The following is a 7,400-nucleotide window of genomic DNA, read 5'->3' as shown; positions in this document are numbered from 1 at the left end:
GTAAATTTAGCATGAGTAAATGTTACGTTACCAAGTAGTGAATAAAATTCAGAGAGATGCAGAGAAGAAATTACAGAAGACAAATCCGTATTAGTTCCAAATTAGATGTCTTTAACACATTGAAAAATACTAAAATGTAATGGGAATGGATTAAGCCTGCAAACTACTTTGGACAAAATTACCTTTTAAAATGGAAAGTAAAAATAGTGATGCTTAATATAAAGCTAGTAAATATCATGGAAAAATTTTGGTGGGGAGATTGGAACTTGAAAAATTATTCTAATATTATCTGAAAAGATTTTCATTACAGCAGTGACTTTCAATCTTTTTTGATGGTAACCTACAGTATGAATCATGTTTAGAATTAGTACTCAATTCACATACTCGTACACACTTATACACACAAACACACACAAAGGCAATAATAATTTTATAAATAATATTTACTGCAAATACATATAATGAAGTCTAATATTTCTATATTTTTATTATTTATTAAATGTTAGTGACTTCCAATAAATTCCCAGAACCTTAAATGAATTATGACCTATTTATATATATATATATGTATATATATATATTTTTTTTTTTTTTCAGGGTTGTTAAATGACATTTATGACTGCTCTACATTGCTGGAAGCACTAGGGCATGTTTAGGGTACAGGTGCCAGTGACACCCACTGGGTTCAAAATCTTGTCTCCACCACCTAAGATGTGTGATCACAGGCAAGTTGCTTAAATCTCTGAACCCCACTTCCTTGATAGAAAGTAGGGATACCCCAGAGAGGATCCACAGCCAGGTTAGGGCCCACAGACCAGCATCTGTTCCAAGGAGTCTGTGCCTCTTCTTGCCGTTTGTCTGAAGTGTTGAAACTATGACTCTTGGATACGGCTGCCGCCCCACTTCACAGGGCAGCTGCGGGAAGCAGGGAAGTAGTGTTAAGTCGCTCTGCATATGCTGTGCTCTCACCCCGTCAGCAGGTATTCTCCCCCTTCATGCGGGAAGGTCTGGAATTAGGTAGTTACAAAGCCCCGTGTCACCACCTCCTAACTACATCCAATCTTTCCCAGCTAGGCTAGAAGATGGTCATCACAGGAGAGGCAAGGCAATTAAAAAAACAGAAATCAAAACTGAGGAGAGGCCTCTCTTTCTGCTCTTCTGAAGACTTATCTCCTACACAGGGAGGTCCTGCAGGTATAGACAACACCCTGCTTCAACATACCTACTCCCCTTTGAAGAAGCCATCACCCACCAAGGAGTCAGGGCAAGAAAGGGTTCGATGTTCAGTTTCCTTTAATGACCCCCTTGAAGGGCAGGTGCAGACAGCTAGGCGATGGCAAGAGATGGTCACTTGAAGATCTTGCCCTGATTGAAGGCTTTGCCCACATGCTGGAAGGCCCCATCCCAGGAAGAGTATTCTCGAACCAGCGTCTGGGTCTCCTCGCTGCTGGGATCCAGTTTCCGCCATGTGTACGACTCATAGCCCACCTGCCAATCCGGACTCAGCGGAAAGGCAAGCTCCTGGCCTCAGAAGACCCAGACTCCAGAAATGGAGCCGCTATTGTTGGTTCCAAAGAGAATGACACTGACAGATGCATTCTTCCCCAGTTTGTCCAATCGCTGGAACACTGCAGTCATGAGGCTGCAGCTCATGAAGGTCTGGGTGAGCCCTTCAGGGAAGCGGTACTCGGAGCACCACAGGGACCAGCCGTCTTTATCAAAGTGCTCCCCAAAGTACGGCAGCGCCACGGAGACTGTGTCCTCGTTGGAATGCTTGCGCTTAAATGCATCCAACGCAAAGGTACTCTTGGGCAGGGGAGCAAAGGGATCCTTGGCCTCCGGCTCAGCGGCCGCTGCCCGCTCACGTTCACCCAGCTCGTCCTCAGGAGCGGGGGCAGCTGCCTTCTTCTTCTCCTTCCGCTCGGCCTGGGGTTTCTGCTTCTCTTCTCGAGAAGCTTTCTCTTTCCGCGGGGAAAGCTTTCTCTTTCCGCTAGCTTCTTAGGCTAGCTCTCTGCAAACTTTTTAGCATCAAACTGGGCCATTTTCTCAGAGTTTCACCTCCCCCAAGACAGCCCGGAACTGGGGCTGGTTAATGCAGGTGAGGAACCAGCGGTTTGTATTAGGGAAGGCCTGGCGGAAAGAAGGCTCCAGAACCTGTTTGTAAAGCCACAACAGGGTGCAGACAACTGTGATGTCAGCCAGCATCACACGTTCGCCCACCAGAAAAGTCCTTGTCTTAGGTGAGCATCCAGCGGCCCCGGAATTCGCCTCACCTCCTCCTTTGCATTCTCCGTGGCGCATGACGCCCAAGGTGGGGAAAGCCCAGATGCTGGCTGCGGGAACTATGTCGCTATCAGCAAGGCTCACCCACTGCACCACCTGGGCTGCTGCTTCGGGAGTACTTCCCCGCAGCTCCTCCTTGCTCACATAGTAGGCAATGGCATTGCTCTCGAACACAGAATCCATCGTCCACCTCAAAGGCTGGAACCTTGCCAGCAGGAAACTTACGGAGAAATTGGCGGGTACCACTGGTTTGGCCAAAATGGAAGTGGGGTGGTGCGGAGAGCACGCGCACCTGAGCCCTGCTGTACTGAGCGGCAACGAGGGCCTTAAAGGCCCTGCAGTTTTCAGGATGTGTGTACAGGGTCCCAGCCGCCATGGTGATTCTGCAGAGAAAGGGCGACCTATTTATTTTTAAAACATACTACTTTACAAAATATTCAATTAAGTGATTAAAATAAGAGTTACAAAAGAGCCTTTGCCTTATGATATATTCATATATATAAGAAAGCTACAGGCATATGAGTGAAATGATAGAAATTTGTGAATTACATCTATGCTTACACAAACAATCTCACGTAAAATAAGAATGCTATTCTAGGGCTTCCCTGGTGGCGCAGTGGTTGAGAATCTGCCTGCCAATGCGGGGGACATGGGTTCGAGCCCTGGTCTGGGAGGATCCCGTGTGCCGAGGAGCGGCTGGGCCCATGAGCCACAGTTGCTGAGCCTGCGCGTCTGGAGCCTGTGCTCCGTGACGGGAGAGGCCGCGGTGGTGGGAGGCCCGCGCACCGCGATGAAGGGTGGCCCCCGCTTGCTGCAGCTGGAGAGGGTCCTCGTACAGAAACGAAGACCCAACACAGCCATAAAAAAAAAATAAATAAATAAAATTAAAAAAAAGAAAAAACTCTTAAAAAAAAAAAAAAAGAATGCTATTCTAATTGGTGATAAGATCATATATTACACACACACAAAATTGTTAGGGTAAACTTCAGTCATCTTGGAAAAATGATATTTAGATTCTCTGTTTTACAACTTACATCTAAGTAAATTGCGAAGGTATTAAAGGTAGAGGTATAGAAAACAAAATTATAAACGTAATTGGAGAATATAAAGACTATTTTTGTTATTTTGGGTTGTAGAAGGCCTTTACAAGCATGATGACAAAATCAGAAATCATTAAAAAAAATTATGGAGTTAATTACTTGCAATGTACAATTAAAATTCAAATGGCAACCTGAGAATAATTTGAAGCATATATAATATACAAACTATATCTAACACATGGATACCTTCCTTAATATTTAAAATAAATACTACAAAATAAAAGGAATCTGTGAAAAGCATAAATAAACAATTCATAAAGAATAAGGGTTAATCAGTTATAATGAAATTTTAAAAAATTCAAGCTGATTATTAAAGAATTTCAAGTTAAACAATAATAAATAACTTTTGTACCTATCAAATTGGCAAATATGTATTCTTAGGGTTATAATGCCTGTTATTATTTAGCTGACATTTATTGAGTGCTTTCTGTATGTCAGACACTGTTTTAAAAGTCCAGCATCCTGTTTAATCTTTCCAACAGACAATCCTATAAGTACGTAGATAACTACCATCTGTAGTCACAGAACAAGGGTGCTGAGATTGGTTAAGTAACTTGCCTCATAACTAATAAGTAGGTGAGTCAGGTTTTGATGCCAGAAAATCTGACATCAGAGCCCACATATTTAATCGAGTATGAAAAAACTGTTGTAGGAAGTGTTAAGGTGCTACTATATTTCTAGAGGGCACTTTTACAAAATATCCCCAAAGCACTGAAAATGTACTTGCTGCTTGGAATATCAATTCTACTTCTACATATTTACCCAAGATATAGGTAGAAACCCGTGCAAACAATTAGTCACATAAATTTCCATAAAAACTCTTTTCTAATGGTAGAAAATTAACAGAAAAGAGATTAAATATTTACTACTTGAGTGCATTATTTGTGGCATATATATGTAATAGAATATCTTTTAGCAATTGAAATACTACTTTTGAAGACTAGTTATTGACAAACAGAGTAAGTATAAAAAACAGATTATAAAACAATATGCATAACATGAATTTCTCTAGGAGAAGGAGATCAGAAGGAGGGAAGAGAATGAGATCAGAGTCAATTTCTGGCTCCCTCCCTGAAAGTTTTTCTTGAACTGACTGTGTCCATTGATCATGGTCATGATTCCTAACAAGATGACTGACTACACAACTCTTAATCCTTCTAGGTTCTAGAGACAATACCTCCACTCATTCATTTGTGCTTTAGGTTGGTAGCAGCTCACCTGTGACAAGCGCCAGATTATTGTCCTAACCTTTGTGGTTCCTATATAGCCAAATATTTGTAACTTCCCTCCTTTTAAAATAAACCTCCTCAAATATCCATTAAAGTTCATTGTGTATTCAGTCTGGAGAAGATATATAGAAGAGGTTAAATAAACACCCCATAGTCCACATTTGAACTCAAAATATGAGTATAAACTCATAAAATATTTTTAAATATTTATTTACTAGTTAGTTCTGTTCACTGAAAAGGTCTAGAGACAATGAGTGACCGAGTAGCAATGAGCATCCCCAGGATACAGATTGTGCTTTTGGAATAATGGATGATACCAGGTCGGGGGTGGGTAGGAATGCAAAAGGTGACTCTGGACCATCTTGACGTACCAGAGCGTGAAAGTTGACAAAGATTACTGGGACAAATGGGACAATTTGAACTTCATAAAGGATAAACAATGAAATTGATCTAAACTTGTTGGCTATGTTTAAACAAACAAGTTTAAAAAGTATATTAAAAAACAAACCCATAATTGGTTACCTGCTGAAGATAACAGAAAACCAATTCATTCTCTTGAAAACTGGTTAAATCAGAGGAAAGAAATAAACATTATCTTGTCTTTCTATATGAACTATTGGATAAAAAAATTAGTAGGTGAGGGGAGTTGTCTCTGGAAGTATTTTTCTAATTTTGGATATTTGAAAAGACTTATAAGACTCAACAGAACATGCTCATTTAAGGCTATTATCTAAAGTCAGAGAAGATGATACAGCAAAAGAAAGGGAGTGCAGGTAGGCACTGGGGATCCGAGAGATAGTCAGATGAAATCTCGCCGTGGTTCTTATTCACTTCAGCTTAATCTGTGCAATGAATTTTGAATTTTGGCTTAAAAAGAGCTCAAGGCAGAAGCTTCCAGGAGGTCTTTTGTGCCCTTCTGGTTACATAATCACCCAGCTGTGTAACCAGTTATGCCAATAGAAAACTATCCATAAACAAACTGACTCTGGGGTTTGGGGATCACCAGGGGAGTTTTGGATTTTAAACAAAACATCATAAATTTCAGTGCACTTACCTTGGTCAAGAGTCAAAGCCAGATAATCCAGGCATCCCTGGAGATAAAGAGAGAGTTTTCCAAAACCAGCTGTAGATTAACTCTATCCTATAGAGCCTCCTTATGAAATTGTTCCATCTAACAAGTAAAAAAAAATAATAGAATCAAAATATCACAAGTTTGCAATCCCTAATGAATTAATGGATTTAGACATTTTGCATTCCAGCCACAAACATCACAGAAAGGGAAAAGGCATTTTGTGCTTCTTGATGAAAGAACACACCATCAGTGGAATCGGTCTTGAGATTAATTGATCCTCTGGATACAATGCCAATTTTCAGGAAATAAAGGACAGAAGAACATGTTAAATTGCACCAGGAGTACGCAACCAGCAAACCTAGACTGACAAACTCAGGTGACATATTTGTATGTTCTTTAAGAAACAATCAGTTGTGTGTTCTTCACCTGAAAAATTATATGGAAAGAAAGGGATAGGGCAGGGGAATCTAAATATTTTTATTTTAACTTATAAGATATGAAGTTAAAATTTTGGCAAGACTATATTTTGTGACTAGGGCTGCACACACACTTAGATGATGAAACCATAAACAAATGCAAAGAGACTGGGCTCCCATTGGGATGGAGCATGTGGAGTGGTTTCTGGGGGTGACAAATTCTGTTTTTTCACTTAATCAGGGTCAAAAGAGCATTTGCCTTATAATATTTCATCAAGTAATACTATTTATGTGTGTGTGGTTTTCCAGATTTGTGTTTTATTTTACGATAAAAAAGTTTAAAAATGTTAGAAACAGAGGTTGGGACCTTGAGTGCTAAGGAAAGGAGTCTGAATTTAATTTGATCATGTGCAATTATTTATTGATTATCTTTAATATAATGAACAGATTTTGGAGAAATATAGGTTCAGTGTAAATCACAAAGGATAATCTGAGAATAACTAGGTAAATAGAAATGCCACATTTAGGGTCATCTGGCAATAGTACTTCGTTATTCTTGAGAATTCTAGATCGTATTTGAATAAGAAACTCTTTCTTCAGATACCACTGGCATTGTGGTATAATAACACAATGTATCTGTGACAGCTTCACAAAAAGTGAGCTGGCTCAGGAAAGAGGGAAGACCTAGGCACATCAGGCCCACTGTGGTTCAATGCCAGGGTACCTTTTGGCTTCTTGGACTTTGTATTATAACAACAGATAGTAGAAAATGTGATCTGTGCCTCAGTAATGTGTCTAATTTTTAAAAGAATTACTGATCTTCCTTCTCTTTATGCTACTTTAACACAATAGGTAATGACCTGGATTTAAAATGGGAGGTTTTTTTTGTCCTTAAAATGACTGGATTAGTAAGCAAGCAAAATTACCGTAGCCTTCAAAGAATTTATAGAGAAAGAAATTGGGACCAGAAGACCAAAGTGTAAAAAATTATAATACTAGTTATCATAGGATTTCCCTGTAGTTTTAAATGGAAAGAGTAAGATGGGAGTAAAAGATAATGGTGGGGGGACTTCCCTGGTGGCACAGTGATTAAGAATCCACCTGCCAATGCAGGGGACATGGGTTCGAGCCCTGGTCCGGGAAGATCCCACATGCCATGGAGCAACTAAGCCTGCGCGCCACAACTACTGAAGCCCACGTGCCTAGAGCCTGTGCTCCACAACAAGAGAATCCACTGCAAGAGAAGCCTACGCACTGCAATGAGGAGTAGCCCCCTCTCGCCGCAACAAGAGAAAGCCTG

At 40.4% G+C, this 7,400-nt stretch overlaps 1 pseudogene; it reads right to left on the bottom strand.

The window, feature by feature from the left end:
• Positions 1-1,309: 1,309 nt before the first annotated feature.
• On the bottom strand, positions 1,310-2,659 carry LOC132351642 (elongation factor 1-gamma-like; annotated as a pseudogene).
• Between the last annotated feature and the right edge of the window lie 4,741 nt (positions 2,660-7,400).

This window comes from Balaenoptera ricei, chromosome 17 (assembly GCF_028023285.1).
Source record: "Balaenoptera ricei isolate mBalRic1 chromosome 17, mBalRic1.hap2, whole genome shotgun sequence".
Taxonomy (NCBI): domain Eukaryota; kingdom Metazoa; phylum Chordata; class Mammalia; order Artiodactyla; family Balaenopteridae; genus Balaenoptera; species Balaenoptera ricei.
The sequence above is the reverse complement of the archived record's forward strand: the minus strand, read 5'-3'. Positions and strand labels throughout refer to the sequence as shown.